We start from the raw sequence: 18,720 nt of genomic DNA on the forward strand, positions 1-18,720 counted from the left end.
TTAAAGAGCTCCTGGGAAGGGCCTACTCAAGAGCCCTTTTCAGAGGATGGATTCCGAAGGCTGGATGCCTCGATTTTACTTCCTGGAGCTACCACATAAGGGTCATGTCAGTTTGGACATGTCCCTTCACCTCTCTTTGCTACTGTTTTCCTCACCTAAAAAAAAAAGGGATAATGACACAACTAATGCAACAATATGGGATTGTCATAATGAATACAGAAAATAATAATTGAAAAGCTCTCCAAACCAAGCCTGACAAAAATTAGCACTCAGTAGATGCCAGCTGTTCTAATCAGGTATTAGAGCTGGCCCCCCTACAGCCAGGTTAACTTCCTTTGCACCTCTCTAGGATAACTCACAAGCTGCCATATCAGGATTTTGGCCTGGCCTCCAACCTAGAAATGCTCCTGGGCATTGACTGTGGTAGTGTTTTTAGGCACTTTTCATTGACCAGGGTGGAACCCTGTAGTCCTGTGCAACAGAGAGGTTGACTGTGTTAGCAAAACAAAAGGGAGCATACTCTTACTGATAACAAGAAACCAAAGGAAGGCTTAGCTGGGTAGGGATAGCATGGATGTGTCACCAAAATACATACTCTTGTCCAGTGTTTGTGTCTAGTGCACTTGACCTGCATAGGAAAATGGGATGACATGGCCCTATATCTAGAAAACCCCATCCTCTCAGTCCAAAATCTCCTTAAGCTGATAAGCAACTTTAGCAGTCTCAGGATACAATATCAATGTGCAAAAATCATAAGCATCCTATACACCAACAATAGACAAGCAGAGAGCCAAATCATGAATGAACTTCCATTCACAATTGCCACAAAAAGAATAAAATACCTGGGAATACAGATAGCAAGGGAAGTGAAGGACCTCTACAAGGAGAATTACAAATCACTGCGCAAAGAAATCAGAGATGGCATAAACAAATGGAAAAATATTCCAGGCCCATGGATAAGAAGAATCGATATTGTGAAAATGCCCATACTGCCCAAAGTAATTCATACATTCAATGCTATTCCCATTAAACTACCATAGACATTCTTCACAGAATTAGAAGAAACTATTTTAAAATTCATATGGAACCAAAAAAGGGCCTGAATAGCCAAGGCAATCCTAAGCAAAAAGAACAAAGCTGGAGGCATCATGCTATCCCATTTCAAACCATACTCAGGGATACGGTAACCAAAACAGCATGGTACTGGTACAAGAACAGGCACATAGACCAGTGAAACAGAATGGAGAACCCAGAAATAAGACCGCACATCTACAGCCATCCGATCATTGACAAACTTGACAAAAACAAGCAAGGGGGAAAGGATTGGATTATGTACATTTAATAAATGGTGCTGGGAGAACTGGCTAGCCATATGCAGAAAATTGAAACCGGACCCCTTCCTTACACCATATGCAAAAATCAACTCAAGATGGATTAAAGACTTAAATGTAAAACCCAAAAACTATGAAAATCCTAGAAGAAACCTAGGCGATGCTATTCATGACATGGCCAAAGATTTCATGATGAAAATACCAAAAGCAAGTGCAACAAAGCAAAAATTAACAAATGAGAGCTAATTAAACTAAAGATCTTCTGTATAGCAAAAGAAACTATCAACAGAATAAACAAACAACCTACAAAATGGGAGAAAATTTTTGTAAACTATGCATCTGACAAAGGTCTAATATCCAGCATCTATAAGGAACTTAAACAAATTTACAAGAAAAAAACAACCCCATTAAAAAGTGGGCAAAGGCCATGAACAGACACTTCTCAAAAGAAAACATACATACAGCCAACAAGCATATGAAAAAAAGCTCAACATCACTGATCATTAGGGAAATGCAAATCCAAACCACAGTGAGATACCATCTCACACTAGTAAGAATGGCAATTATTAAAAAGTCAAAAAAACCACAGATGCTGTCATGGTTGTGGGGAAAAAGGAATACTTTTACACTGTTGGTGGCAGTGTAAATTAGTTCAGCCATTGTGGAAGACAGTGCGGCAATTCCTCAAAGACCTACAGACAAAAATACCATTCAACCCAGCAATCCCATTACTGGGTATATATGCAAAGGAATATAAATCATTTTATTATAAAGACATATGCATGCCTATGTTCACTGCAGCACTATTTCCAACAGCAAAGACATGGCATCAACTTAAATGCTCATCAATGAGAGACTGGATAAAGAAAATGTGGTACATATATACCATGGAATACTATGCAGCCATAAAAAAGAAGGAGATTATATCCTTTGCAGGGACATGGATGGAGCTGGAGACATTATCCTTAGCAAACTTACACAGGAACAGAAAATGAAATACCTCTTTTTCTCACTTATAAGTACAAGCTAAATGATGAGGACACGTGGACACATAAAGGGGAACAATGCACACTGGGGCCTACTGGAGGGTGGAGGGAGGGAGGAGGGAGAAGCTCAGGAAAAATAACTAATGGGTACTAGGCTTAATACCTGGGTGAGGAAATAATCTGTACAACAAACCCCCATGGCACACGTTTACGTATGTAACAAACCTGCACATCCTGCACATATCCCCCGAACTTAAAATAAAAGTTAAAAAAAAATTAAAAAGATGGAATGAGGTCTTAAGGGTGGAGCCCTAATCCAATAGTATTGGTATTCTGATAAGAAGAGGAAGAGACACGAGAGAGAGAGAGAGAGAGACAGAGAGAGAGAGAGAGAGAGAGAGAGAGAGAGAGAGAGAGAGAGAGAAGAATCTGCATGTATAGAGGAAAGATCATGTGAGGAAACAGCAAAAAGTCAGCTGTCTACAAGCCAGAAAGAGAGTCCTCACCAGACACTGACCCTGCTGGCACCCTAACCTTAGACTTTCCGACCTCCAACCTCCAGAACTGTAAGAAAATAAATTTCTGTTGTCTAAGCCACCCACTCTATGGTATTTTCTTATGGCAGCACAATCTGACCAACATAAAGAGCGTCCTCCTAAAACTTCATGTCCACCTGGAAATAAGGTCTTGGCAGATGTTATTATTTATGTGAAGGTGAAGTCATACCAGATTAGATTGGGCCCTAAATTCAATGCCTACTATGCTTATAAAAAATACCACGTAAAGACATAGTGACACAGAGATACAGAGGGGAGAACTCCACATGAAGATGGAAGCACAGAGATTGCAGTGATGCAGCTGCAAGGCAAGGAATAACAAGCACTGATGGCCACCACCAATAGCTAGCGAGAGGCAAGAATTCTTCCCTACACTCTTCAGAAAAAGCACGACCCTGCTGACACCTTAAATTCAGACTTCTGGCCACAGTTAACTAATATAGTGGTAGAGCTCCAAGCTCTTTCTCTTCTTTCTCCTGCTCCACACTGCTTCTCCAGTTAAATTTACCTCCATTTCTGAATTCAGAGGCTGTGTTAAGACTTTTTTCTTCCAACAGCATTTATTTTAAAGAGACAAGGTCTTGCTATGTTGCCCAGGTCAAATTCCTGGGCTCAAGTAATCTTCCTGCCTCACCCTCCCAAAGTGCTGGGATTACAGGCACGAGTCACCATGCCTGGCCAAGCATTTTTAATGTTCAACATAATTTTTTATTTTTCTTTATTTATTTATTTTGAGATGGAGTCTTGCTCTTGTTGTCCAGGCTGGAGTGCATTTGGCCTGATCTCAGCTCATTGCAACCTCTGTCTCCCGGGTTCAAGTGATTCTCCTGCCTCAGCCTCCCGAGTAGCTGAGATTACAGGCCCGCACCACCACGTTCGTGTAATTTTTGTATTTTTAGTAGAGACAGGGTTTCACCATGTTGACCAGTCTGGTCTTGAACTCCTTACCTCAGGTGATCCACCCACCTCGGCCTCCCAAAGTGCTAGGATTACCAGCGTGAGCCATGACAACCGACAACGTAATTTTTTAAAATCTCTTGGAAACAATTTCAACAGTCAGGAGAGTGTAAGGTGAAACATAAAAACCTTCTTCCTCCTGATCCTCTTGTCGTACTGCCCCTCCCCAGAAGGGACAGCGTTTAGCATTCCATTTGGGGTCCCTCCAGGGGCTGCCCATGCATGGGGATGATACAGACCCTTTTTCTTAACCAGCTGACATCTTATTTTGCACACTAATAAGTAACTTGCTTCTTTTGCCTACCAAAAAGCCTCTGCTGTCTTCCTTTGGACATCCAGGAGAAGGCTGTTCCAGGCAGTGCTCCTTAGCAGCATCTTAGGGGACAGTCTCTGAAGCTGTACTGCATGGGTTCAAATCTTGGCTCTACCACTTACTAGCTGCATGATTCTAGGCAATTGCTTAACCTTTCTCCTCCCAGCTGGCTCATCTGGGAAGTGGGTACCAATCTCACAACTTTCTATAAGGATTAAATGAGTTAATGTACACAAAACACTTGGAACAGTGCCTGGTGCAGAGAAAATGCTATATACCTTGGTTTTGTTAACAGGTGTGTGGTATTCCCAACTATGAGTGAATCATCATTTATATCTACACAGACATATACACTTCTTCCAGCTTTTCACTAGTGGTTATCACTTCAATTAACATCTTTGTGTGTGCCCCCTTGTGTATCAGTGTCTAGAGGATAAATTCGTGGGGATTGAGTTGGTTATGCCAGTTTTCCCTTTTTCTGTTGCCTCACACCCACACGAACACCAGGTTCCTATAAAATACTTTCAAATTGTAATCAGTAATGGTTTCAACATGGCTGCATATATTGTGGTCTAGTAGGCAGTGTTTATTCTTCCTTTCTTTTGATAAATACTTGCACTATTTGTTCATAAATATATTTCATGGCTGTTTACAAATGGCAAAGTGACAACTATCTTAGAGTTTCCCTTTTCAGGATTGCTTTTCACAGCCATATAGTGGTTGTTCAAAGGTCATTATAAGAGCATCTGGGCTGGGCACAGTGGCTCATGCCTGTACTCCTAGCACTTTGGGAGGATGAGGTGGGCAGATCACTTGAGTCATGAGTTCGAGACCAACCTGGCCAACATGGTGAAACCCCGTCTCTACTAAAAATACAAAAATTAGCCAGGCCTGGTGGGGGGCACCTGTAATCTCAGCTACTTGGGAGGCAGGAGAATCGCTTGAGCCTGGGAGGCAGAGGTTGCAGTGAACTGAAATCACGCCGCTGCACTCCAGCCTGGGTGACAGAGTGAGACTCCGTCTCAAAAACAAGTAAATAAGAGCATCTGGCCACATCTGGTACTAGAGACGTGTGAGCTCAGAGGGCCCTGCTAGTAGACTTTTCTGGCTCAAAATATGTTGGGGTGGAAATTACCTGCACTCCCTTTAGACAAGAAAAGCTGATTCAGAACCTGTCATACTTGGTATTAAGCTAATGGAGTCCACTCTATTTTCAGACAAACCCCAGTGTCTGAACCCTTGGTTAATTTGCAGTGGAGTCATATGGACTCAGGGTGGCTTGCCAGGGGTCAGTCAATACGTCAGAAAAAAATGAGATTGGTGACGTGGAGAGTATTATTAGCATTCAAGTGCTCAGTTCCAGCAGCAGGAGCGTACAGCATGAACAACCAACTTGGCCATTAGTCATCTTGAAATCACCTTAACGGATGACTCTTGATAAGATAGGAAAAAAACAACCATTGTGCAACAGAGAAAATATGGTTTTTAGGAAGGTAGAGAGGAATTAGTGGTTGGGTTCACTTGTTTGGGGGTTGTTTCTTGCTGTTCCCCTTCCTCTGTGCTAGAAAGAATGGAAAGAAGAAAGTGATAAGTGAATAAATTTAGAAAAATACAAAATATTCATAGAATTGTGAAATCCTCTTCTCAAAAATGAAAGATTTCAGAAGTCATCCAGCTTAGTCCCTTCTTGTGCAAGTGAGACAACCAAGACTCTGAGAAGGAAAATGATCTGATCCCAGTCACCTGCGCAGGGAATCCAAGCAAGTCAATTATATTCATTCAGCCCCAAGTCTCTTGCGTGCTCTGGGCCCTATTCTGGGGACTAGAAACACAGGGAATAACAAAGCAAAGCCCCAGACAGGCTCCTCTTTAGGTTGGGCAGAGGTCTGAGGTATGGAGAGAACAATGATGCAAGGCAAGGACTGGAAGAAGAGCAGGGAACAGAACAAGAAGCTTATGGGTGGTTAAGCAAAGACCAAAAATGAAGGCTTTAACTGCTGCGGAGTCTGAAGCTCCCATAGCAAGATACGCAGGTAGGCTTGGTACCATTTAATAGACCAGGAAAGTGGGAACCCTCTGGAAGCTGGAATATTCCCACCCAATTGTTGCAGAATGAAATTGTCATTTACCAAAAGCCCAGTAGTTTGCCTCCCTGCCTCAGGCATTTTGGGGTTTCAAATAGCGATGAAGCTTTTTTTTTTTTTTTTTTTTTTTTTTTTTTTTTTTTAAGTGATGAAGACACTGCACTTCTGAAAATCACAGGGCAGCAAAAGGCTTAAGAAGCTAAACGAAGCTAAACGAGGCTAAACGAGGCCGGGCGCGGTGGCTCAAGCCTGTAATCCCAGCACTTTGGGAGGCCGAGACGGGCGGATCACGAGGTCAGGAGTTAGAGACCATCCTGGCTAACACGGTGAAACCCCGTCTCTACTAAAAAATACAAAAAAAACTAGCCGGGCGAGGTGGTGGGCGCCTGTAGTCCCGGCTACTCGGGAGGCTGAGGCAGGAGAATGGCGTAAAAACCCGGGAGGCGGAGCTTGCAGTGAGCTGAGATCCGGCCACTGCACTCCACCCTGGGCGACAGAGCGAGACTCCGTCTCAAAAAAAAAAAAAAAAAAAAAAAGAAGCTAAACGATTAGAGTCCGTGGAGCTGTGATAAGTGCACGAACACTCCAACTTCTGAGTCCTTTAAGATTTACACACACACCCCACACACACACCAATCAAGCAGGGTGTGCTTAATTATACAAACACAAAAGAGTTGGACGAAGTAAAGAATAAAACAGGTGAGTTTTGGATTTTTATACACTTATCCGATGAAGCCTTACAGCAAAGTTGCAGCGATGAGACGTTTTAAGATAAAAGATTTCCATCCTTTGTGGAGAGAATATTACATCTGAGGCAGTCCCCAGGGCTGTCTGAATTAGAGATGCTCCTGAATAAGAATGAGAGCTCCATGTTCATGCTGCCTCCCCGCAGCCTGCCCCCAGCACTTTAATTATAGAGTAGTGGGAAGATTGTCTCTCTTGTTCTCTGAAAATGACTTGCAAACAAGCCAAATCATCTTAACAGGTGAAGCCCCTAGAACTGGTTGCTGCCCTGTGGGGGTGGTGATCAGGCTTGCTGGAAGATTTTTCTGACTTGGAAATGAGCTGATTTGAAAGTCGTATAAAATGCAACTGTGCTTGCTTATACATTGACTGAATCATCTGTGCTGACGAGAACATAATGACACAGTCACGACTTGCTGAGATGTGTGCCTCTGGCACTCTCCACAAAAGATGGAACGGACCACTGGGAAAAGACTTCCTTTGAAGCATTTGAAATCCTCTATCCTCCCACCCCCCACCCATTGTAGTCCCACCCTGTTCTCCAGTGGAAATGTTGCTCCTCCAAATGCAGTCATCCTGTGTGCCAATTATTCCCAATATGGTTTCTATGTTGACATTTTCTCAGGATAAAAACGTGTCCGAGAAAAGCAGAGGTTTTTAATCCATGGCCCACGATCTGTTTAGCAGCAGCGGACCCCCTGAATGCCACATTTCGTGCATCTGCAGTTTTCTGATTCTCAACAGAGTTCACAATTCCCAAATGCTTAAGAGTTCATGCTTTAAGTGATCTGAGAAGGTACCTGAGGGAACAGTGGCCTGTTATTTTGGGCAAAGGCCCAGGAGGGGTTAAGCAGCCAAGTTTAGTTGCACCTGAAAACGTTTGAATAGCCCCCAATCTACATCTGGCACCCCCCAATGATACAAATGGAAAATAACTGAGCAAATGAGCCTACTAGTTAAACAACAGCACCCCCAGCATGTAGAACGGCACAAGCAATGCAAAGAGCAATTCCTTCACAAGCAGTTAGGATGGATGGCTAGGGATACTGAAGCCCGGGAGAAGTACTGGTTTCCAGCCAGCACTAGCAGTGATTTATCATGAGGTGACCAATTATGCCTAACTTCTACCAACCTCCCAGGGTATATCCAAGACCTTTGTGCTGCGTATTGGAGTCGGGAGAACTCTAGACCAGAAATCAGAACTCTGGAATTCAAGTCCTGGTTCTGCCTTTAACTAGCCCTGTGATTTTGGGCAAATCACTTCACTCCTTAGGGCCTTTATTTGTTCTAATGTGAAACATTGCTTCCAAGCCTTAATGGATAAACCTTAGTTTTCTTATTCTGACATCTATCCACTCCTTTATTTTTTTTCATGTTTCCATAAATGTTTCTTGAGTCACTAATATATGCCAGTAATTAGGTGCCCAAGACCCTGGTTACTGTCTCCATGCTCATGCTGAATTTATAGATTCAAATTTTTCTCCTTACCCTCTCCCAGACATTCTCTTTCCAGACAGGAGAGGTCTAATTAGGCTAACTCCTTGCATACAAAAAATTCCAAGGCCAGGTGACGTGGCTCACGCCTGTAAGCCTAACACTTTGGGAGGCCAATGTGGGAGGATCACTTGAGTGCAAGAGTTTGAGACCAGCCTGGGTAACATAGTGAGACACTGTCTCTACAAAAGATAAAAAAAAAAAAAAAAAAAAAATAGCTGGGAATGATGGTGCACGCCTGTAGTCCCAGCTACTTGGGAAGCTGAAGTAGGAGGATCACTTGAGCCTGGGAGGTCGAGGACACAGTGATAGCACCACTGCCCTCCAGCCTAGGTGACAGAGTGAGACCCTGTCTCAAAAAAAAAAAAAAAAGAAAAGAAAAAGAAAATTCCAGCCCCCATCGCTACCCCTGCTCTCCCCGTGCTCTTGCTAGACATTGTCATACCTACCTGCCTCAATATACAAATGAAGAGGCCAAGATCCGGATAGGGGTAGAGACTTGTCCCAGGATGATCCAGTGGGTCACTTCTCACAGCTCCTGGGTGCCCCCCAGAGAAGCTTTGTAGCATATAGAATTGTTGGGGAATCCATTTATCTGATTTTAAATCTGCATAATGGACCTTAGAGAAACTCTCAGCATGAAGAGGAATACCCAGTGACCCAGACTTCCTTCCTCAGTGACCACTGGCTAAGAGGAAATAAAATAGGGTAGCTCTGGTACTAGGAGATATCCTGGGAAGCCAGGCTGAATCATTCTGAGAGTGGGGATAGGAGTGGAAAGAAATTTGGCCTTTGAAATTGATAGGTCTGGTACTGCAAAGATGGGGGAACAGGCCACCTGGGGCCCTGTGGCCGGGCAAGCCCGGGCTGAAACTAAAGAACTAAGATCCAGCAAGATTCAATCTCAGAGCTGGTGCAAGCGGAGGCAGTTGGTAAGGGACAGTATGTCATTCTCAGTGAAGGAGCGCCCTCTAGTGTCCAAAAGAGACCTTGGCACCACTAAAGAATTTGGAAAGACTAGGAAGCACACAATCTCAGGAACCAAATGAGACTCAACTTGCTACCTTTCCTTAATTGTAGCCAAATTTTTCCTACAACACATAGATATTTTCAAGTAATGAAATGCAATTAGTCATGAGGTGAATTTGTGGATTTCCAGGAATTATGAGCATAGGTCTGAGTCTGAAGCCTGAAGGAGCACAGACAGCACCCATGGGCCAAACCTATGCTCTGGAATATTCTTCATGGTATGTAGGTGTCATGCACACGTGTGCATGTCATTTTTCTTTACAAGGTAATTATTAATATATTTTTTAGAAAATTGAGTTATACTTATTTCAAAAAGCTTGGAAAACATAAAAGTAAATTTCTGGCCTTGAAGAAGTAACAGAATCTGGAATTATTCGTCCACCATAAGCAACTAGAAGTTGGATACAACATATGAAAGAACTAATTTTAGGCACTAGACAAGAGGCAACACACGTGACATCACAGATAAAGAAAGAAATGAGGTAAGCCCAAACCTTGGAGCAGGGAAGAGTGACTCAAGCAGAGCAAAGAAGTTTCCCTGAGTTGAAGAATTGGAGATTAAAGTTCAAGGAGGCTGAAGTAGCTAAAATGTGTGGGACAGAGTACTGGAAATGAGGCAACTGCGTGGAGAAAGAACTCCAGAAATCTGACATGGGCTCTCCTTGGGTCTTTACTGAGTACTAGAATGAGCAAAGAACAACTGGGAAGTTTTAAAAGAACAATGCTCAGAACTCACACAAGACTAGCAGGCATTCAAACTCTGGCCCAGAGGAGTAAAGAATCCTCAATCTAGGTATTCAATGGAGACCCCAGAGGGATCATACGTTAGTAATAAATCTGAGGTATCCCTGGAGAAAAGGCTACTCTGGACCTCCTCTAGCAAAACTTAAAAACAAAACTTAAATAGACAAAACAGAGTGACAAATAACTTGCTTCTCTGTCAAAACAAAGTCCCACAGTCTTTAAAGAAGATAAAATCCATTCAATGATGTAACATTGACAGTGTGGACAGAACTAGAGGGGCGTGCCCAAGATGGCCGAATAGGAACAGCTCCAGCCTCCTGCTCCCAGTGTGAGCGACACAGAAGACAGGTGATTTCTGCATTTTCAACTGAGGTACCTGGTTCATCTCACTGGGGTGTGTCAGACAGTTAGCGCTGGTCCACGGGTGCAGCCCGACCAGTGAGAGCTGAAGCAGGGCGAGGCATCACCTCACCTGGGAAGTGCAAAGGAGAAGGGAATTCCTTTTCCTAGCCAAAGGAAATTGAGACACACAACACCTGGAATATCGGGAAACTCCCACCCTAATACTGCACTTTACCAAGGGTCTTTGCAAATGGCACACCAGGAGATTATATCCCACACCTGGCTGGGAGGGTCCCATGCCCACAGAGCCTCCCTCATTGCTAGCACAGCAGTCTGAGATCTAACTGCAAGGTGGCAGCGAGGCTGGGGGAGGGGCACCCGCCATTGCTGAGGCTTAAGTAGGTAAACAAAGCCCCCAGGAAGCTCGAATTAGGTGGAGCCCACAACAGCTCAAGGAGGCCGGCCTGCCTTGGTAGACTCCTCCTCTGGGGACAGGGCATAGCTAAACAAAAAGCAGCAGAAACCTCGGCAGAGGTAAATGCCCCTGTCTGACAGCTTTGAAGAGAGCAGTGGATCTCCCAGCACAGAGGTTGAGATCTGAGAACAGACAGACTGCCTGCTCAAGTGGGTCCCTGACCCCTGAGTAGCCTAACTGGGAGACATCCCCCACTAGGTGCAGACTGACACCTCACACCTCACATGGCAGGGTACACGCCTGAGACGAAGCTTCCAGAGCAAGAATCAGATAGCAACACTCACTGTTCAGCAATATTCTATCTTCTGCAGCCTCCACTGCTGATACCCAGGCAAACAAGGTCTGGAGTGGACCTCAAGCAAACTCCAAGAGACCTGCAGCTATCCTGACTGTTAGAAGGAAAACTAACAAACAGAAAGGACACCCACACCAAAACCCCATCAGTACGTCACCATCATCAAAGATGAAAGGCAGATAAAACCACAAAGATGGGGAAAAAGCAGTGCAGAAAACCTGGAAATTCAAAAAATCAGAGCGCATCTCCCCCTCCAAAGGAACACAGTTCATCGCCAGCAATGGAACAAAGCTGAATGGAGAATGACTTTGACGAGTTGAGAGAAGAAGGCTTCAGTTGATCAAACTTCTTAGAGCTACAGGAGGAACTACATAATCAATGCAAAGAAACTAAAAACCTTGAAAAAAAGAATGGATGAATGGATAACTAGAATAGTCAATGCAGAGAAGACCTTAAAAGAACTGATAGAGATGAAAACAATAACACGAGAACTATGTGACAAATGCACAAGCTTCAGTAACTGACTCGATCAACTGGAAGAAAGAGTATCAGCGATTGAAGATCAAATGAATGAAATGAAGCAAGAAGAGAAGTGTAGAGAAAAAAGAGTAAAAAGAAATGAACAAAGCCTCCAAGATATATGAGATTATGTGAACAGACCAAATCTATGTCTCTTGGTGTGCCTGAAAGTGATGGGGAAAATGGAACCAAGCTGGAAAACACTCTACAGGATATCATCCAGGAGAACTTCCCCAACCTAGTAAGGCAAGCCAACATTCAAATTCAGGAAATACAGAGAATGCCACAAAGATACTACTTGAGAAGAGCAACTCCAAGACACATAATTGTCAGATTCACCAAAGTTGAAATAAAGGAAAAAATGTTAAGGGAAGCCAGAGAGAAAGGTCCGGTTACACACAAAGGGAAGCCCATCAGACTAACAGCAGATCTCTCGGCAGAAACTCTACAAGCCAGAAGAGAGTGGGGGCCAATATTCAACATTCTTAAAGAAAAGAATTTTAAACCCAGAATTTCATATCCAGCCAAACTAAGTTTCATAAGTGAAGGAGAAATAAAATCCTTTACAGATAAGCAAATGCTTAGAGATTTTGTCACCACCAGACCTGCCCTACAAGAGATCCTGAAGGAAGCACTAAACATGGAAAGGAACAACAGGTACCAGCCATTGCAAAACCATGTCAAAATGTAAAGTCCATCGATGCTAGGAAGAAACTGCATCAACTAGCAAGCAAAATAACCAGCTAATATCATAATGACAGGATCAAGTTCACACATAACAATATTAACCTTAAATGTAAATGGATTAAATGGTCCAATTAAAAGACACAGACTGGCAAATTGGAAAAAGAGTCAAGACCCATCAGTTTGCTGTATTCAGAAGACCCATCTCATGCAGAGACACACATAAGCTCAAAATAAAGGGATAGAGGAAGATCTACCAAGCAAATGGAAAACCAAAAAAGCAGGGGTTGCAATCCTAGTCTCTGATAAAACAGACTTTAAACCATTAAAGATCAAAAGAGACAAAGAAGGCCATTACATAATGGTAAAGGGATCAATTCTAGAGGAAGAGCTAACTATCCTAAATATATATGCGCCCAATACAGGAGCACCCAGATTCATAAAGCAAGTCCTTAGAGACTCACAAAGAGACTTAGACTCACATACAGTAATAATGGGAGACTTTAACACTCCACTGTCAACATTAGACAGACCAACGAGACAGAAAGTTAACAAGGATATCCAGGAATTGAACTCAACTCTGCACCAAGCGGACCTAATAGACATCTACAGAACTCTCCACCCCAAATCAACAGAATATACATTCTGCTCAGCACCACATCACACTTACTCCAAAATTGACAACATAGTTGGAAGTAAAGCACTCCTCAGCAAATGTAAAAGAACAGAAATTATAACAAACAGTCTCTCAGACCACAGTGCAATGAAACTAGAACTCAGGACTAAGAAACTCAATCAAAACCACTCAACTACAGAGAAACTGAACAACCTGCTCCTGAATGACTACTGGGTACATAACGAAATGCAGGCAGAAATAAAGATGTTCTTTGAAACCAATGAGAACAAAGATACAACATACCAGAATCTCTGGGACACATTTAAAGCAGTGTGTAGAGGGAAATTTATAGCACTAAATGCCCACAAGAGAAAGCTGGAAAGATCTAAAATTGACACCCTAACATCACAATTAAAAGAACTAGAGAAGCAAGAGCAAACACATTCAAAAGCTAACAGAAGGCAAGAAATAACTAAGATCAGAGCAGAACTGAAGGAGATAGAGACACAAAAAACCTTCCAAAAAATCAATGAATCCAGGAGGTGGTTTTTTGAAAAGATCAACAAAATTGATAGACCGCTAGCAAGACTAATAAAGAAGAAAAGAGAGAAGAATCAAATAGACGCAATAAAAAATGATAAAGGGGATATCACCACCGACCCCACAGAAATACAAACTACCACCAGAGAATACTATAAACACCTCTACACAAATAAACTAGAAAACCTAAAAGAAATGGATAATTTCCTGGACACATACATCCTCCCAAGACTAAACCAGGAAGAAGTTGAATCCCTGAATAGACCAATAGCAGGCTCTGAAATTGAGGCAATAATTAATAGCCTACCAACCAAAAAAAGTCCAGGACCAGACGGATTCACAGCCGGATTCCACCAGAGGTACAAGGAGGAGTTGGTACCATTCCTTCTGAAACTATTCCAATCACTAGAAAAAGAGAGAATCCTCCCTACCTCATTTTACGAGGCCAACATCATCCTGATACCAAAGCCTGACAGAGATACAACAAAAAAAGAGAATTTTAGACCAATATCCCTGATGAACATCGATGCAAAAATCCTCAATAAAATACTGGCAAACCAAATCCAGCAGCACATCAAAAAGCTTATCCACCATGATCAAGTGGGCTTCATCCCTGAAGGTTCAACAAACGCAAATCAATAAATGTAATCCAGCATATAAACAGAACCAAAGACAAAAACCACATGATTATCTCTATCGATGCAGAAAAGGCCTTTGACAAAATTCAACAGCCCTTCATGCTAAAAACTCTCAATAAATTCGGTATTGATGGAATGTATCTCAAAATAATAAGAGCTATTTATGACAAACCCACAGCCAATATCATACTGAATGGGCAAAAACTGGAAAAATTCCCTTTGAAAACTGGCACAAGACAGGGATGCCCTCTCTCACCACTCCTATTCAACATAGTGTTGGAAGTTCTGGCTAGGGCAATCAGGCAAGAGAAAGAAATAAAGGCTATTCAATTAGGAAAAGAAGAAGTCAAATTGTCCCTGTTTGCAGATGACATGATTGTATATTTAGAAAATCCCATTGTCTCAGCCCAAAATCTCCTTAAGCTGATAAGCAACTTCAGCAAAGTCTCAGGATACAAAATCAATGTGCAAAAATCACAAGCATTCTTATACACCAGTAACAGACAGAGAGCCAAATCATGACTGAACTCCCATTCACAATAGCTTCAAAGAGAATAAAATACCTAGGAATCCAACTTATAAGGGATGTAAAGGACCTCTTCAAGGAGAACTACAAACCACTGCTCAGTGAACTAAAAGAGGACACAAATGAATGGAAGAACATACCATGCTCATGGATAGGAAGAATCAATATCGTGAAAATGGCCATACTGCCCAAGGTAATTTATAGGTTCAATGCCATCTCCATCAAGCTACCAATGAGTTTCTTCACAGAATTGGAAAAAACTGCTTTAAAGTTCATATGGAACCAAAAAAGGCCCCGCATTGCCAAGACAATCCTAAGTCAAAAGAACAAAGCTGGAGGCATCACGCTACCTGACTTCAAACTATACTACAAGGCTACAGTAACCAAAACAGCATGGTACTGGTACCAAAACAGAGATATAAACCAATGGAACAGAACAGAGCCCTTAGAAATAATACCACACATCTACAGCCATTTGATCTTTGACAACCCTGACAAAAACAAAAAATGGGGAAAGCATTCCCTATTTAATAAATGGTGCTGGGAAAATTGGCTAGCCATAAGTAGAAAGCTGAAACTGGATCCTTTCCTTACTCCTTATACGAAAATTAATTCAAGATGGATTAGAGACTTAACTGTTAGACCTAAAACCATAAAAACCCTAGAAGAAAACCTAGATAATACCATTCAGGACATAAGCATGGGCAAGGACTTCATGTCTAAAACACCAAAAGCAACGGCAGCAAAAGCCAAAATTGATAAATGGGATCTAATTAAACTAAAGAGCTTCTGCACAGCAAAAGAAACTACTATCGGAATGAACAGACAACCTACAGAATGGGAGAAAAGTTTTGCAAACTACTCATCTGACAAAGGGCTATTATCCAGAACCTATAAAGAACTCAATCAAATTTACAAGAAAAAAACAAACAACCCCATCAAAAAGTGGGCCAAAGATATGAACAGACACTTCTCAAAAGAAGACATTCATACAGCCAACAGACACATGAAAAAATGCTCATCATCCCTCGCCATCAGAGCAATGCAAATCAAAACCACAATGAGATACCATCTCACACCAGTTAGAATGGCAATCATTAAAAAATCAGGAAACAACAGGTGCTGGAGAGGATGTGGAGAAATAGGAACACTTTTACACTGTTGGTGGGACTGTAAACTAGTTCAACCATTGTGGAAAACAGTATGGCGATTCCTCAAGGATCTAGAACTAGAAATACCATTTGACTCAGCCATCCCATTACTGGGGATATACCCAAAGGATTATAAGTCATGCTGCTATAAAGACACATGCACACGTATGTTTATTGCAGCACTTTTCACAAGAGTAAAGACTTGGAATCAACCTAAATATCCATCAGTGACAGACTGGATTAAGAAAATGTGGCACATATACACTATGGAATACTATGCAACCATGAAAATGGATGAGTTCATGTCCTTTGTAGGGACATGGATGCAGCTGGAAACCATCATTCTCGGCAAACTATCGCAAGAACAGAAAACCAAACACCACATGTTCTCACTCATAGGTGGGAATTGAACAATGAGATCACTTGGACACAGGAAGGGGAACATCACATACCAGGGCCTATTGTGGGGAGGGGGGAGGGGGGAGGGATAGCAATAGGAGATATACCTAATGTAAATGACGAGTTAATGGGTGCAGCACACCAACATGGCACATGTATACATATGTAACAAACCTGCACGTTGTGCACATGTACCCTAGAACTTAAAGTATAATTTTAAAAAAAAATAGTGCTCAATAAAAAAAAGGAAATAATAATGCAAAGACATTAGAAAGTTAAAGAGGTATGTGATAAAAATACAATATTTAATTCATATCAATATGTAATTTTAAGATGATGTGATTTAAAAGTTAAAACCAGAAAGCCTAAATTATGAGAAAGATAAAATAGTTCAAAGGAAAAAACAATTGTGTGTGTGTGCATATACATAAGTATATGTATATTTACATACATTATCTTTTGGACTATATAGCTGAACAACACACCAGACAATTGGGAGTGGGATGAAGCATAAAGGCCGAGGTAATTTTGCTCTGTGCTTCAAGCTATGATCTCAAGTTACAATGACTGTCTAGGGGAAGGATAACTTTAAGCAACTACCCTACTTTGCCTCATGATTTCTCTATCTTTGACAAGGAAAAATACTCAGAAAAACAAGGAAAGGACATTGGCTATTCTGAATGTAGACCCATGTATGGAGATTGTGTTTGTGGGTAGACACTGTAAGGGTAGAGAAAATGTGGGGTGGTAAATGGAGGTGGAAGGTGTTCTTTGTACATGTGAGGAATGAAAAGATCTGAAGAATGTGAATGTGAGAGGAAATCAAGGAAGAGAGAGAAGTGCAAATGAAAAATGATGCCATGCTCTGTGGACTGCATTTCATATAATATCTTTCTTAAGTGAAAATCAATGTCGGAATTTTTTAAGTTTTATAATTTTTTTTGGTTGGGGGTGAAAACTCCGTTGGACAGTAGTTCCTAAAATGTGATGCCAATCTGCAAACTTTTGGTTATAGTTTCAATGGCATTTCATTTTCCCACACAGACAAAATGCTTGAATAACGTTCCTGAAGCTACTACAGAAGGGCCTGGTGGGTTAGGGTATGTGTTGTCCATCTACACTCCCTTATACTTAACACAATGTCTTTGTTGTGGTAAGGGCTCAATAAAATTATCTGAAACTGGTAAAAAAAAAAAAAAAAAGAAAAAGAAAAAGAAAGAAAGAAACATTACAACTCAGCCATAAAAAGACAAACAACCCAATTAAAAATTGGGCAAAATTTCTGAATAGACAATTCTCCAAAGAAGATATACAAATGGCCAATAAATAAATGAAAACATGCTCCACATTACTAGTCCTTAGAGAAGTGCAAATGAAAGCCACAATGAGATAGCTCTTCACACACACTGTGATGGCTCTAATTTTTTAAAATTTGGAAGATAAATGTTGGTGAGGATGTACAGAAATTGGAACTCTCATACATTACTGGTGGGAATGCAAAATTGTGTAGCTGTTGTGAAAATGTTTGGCAGTTCCTTAGACACTTGAACATAGAGTGTTATCACAAGACTTAGCAATTTCATTCCTAGATATATACCCAAGAGAAATGGAAAAAATATGTCCACACAAAAACTTTTATATGAATATTTATAGCATCATTATTCATAAGATCCCTCATATGGAAACAATTCAGATGTCCGCCAACTGATGAATGAATAAACAAAATGTGTTATATCCATACATTGGAATATTATTCAGCCATAAAAGGGAATGATGGTCTGATACACGCTACAACACAGATGAACCTTTAAAACATTATGCTAAGTAAAAGAAGCAAGACACAAAAGGCCACCTATTGTATGGTTTGTATAAAAGTCCATTATATAAAGTGTTGAGAGTCAGCAAATCCACAGAGACAGGAAGAAGGCTAGTGGTTGTCAGGGCTGGGGGGGTAGGAGGAATGAAGGGTTACTGCTAAAGAGTATAGGGTTTCTTTCAAAAATAAACTAATAGGATTACATCAAACTAAAAATATTCTGCACAACAAAGAAAGCAATAAATAAAATGAAAAGGCAACTTATGGAATAGGAGAAAATATTTGCAAGCCATATAACTGATAAGGGGTAAATATCCAAAATACACAAGGAACTCGTCCAACTGAAGAGCAAAAAGCAAATAAACTGATTCAAAAATAGACAAAAGACTTGAATATACATTTCTCAAAAGAAGACATATAAATGGCCAACGGGTATTAAAAAGGTGCTCAACATTATTAATTGTCAAGGAATGCAAATCA

This window comes from Macaca nemestrina, chromosome X, assembly GCF_043159975.1.
Source record: "Macaca nemestrina isolate mMacNem1 chromosome X, mMacNem.hap1, whole genome shotgun sequence".
NCBI lineage: Eukaryota > Metazoa > Chordata > Mammalia > Primates > Cercopithecidae > Macaca > Macaca nemestrina.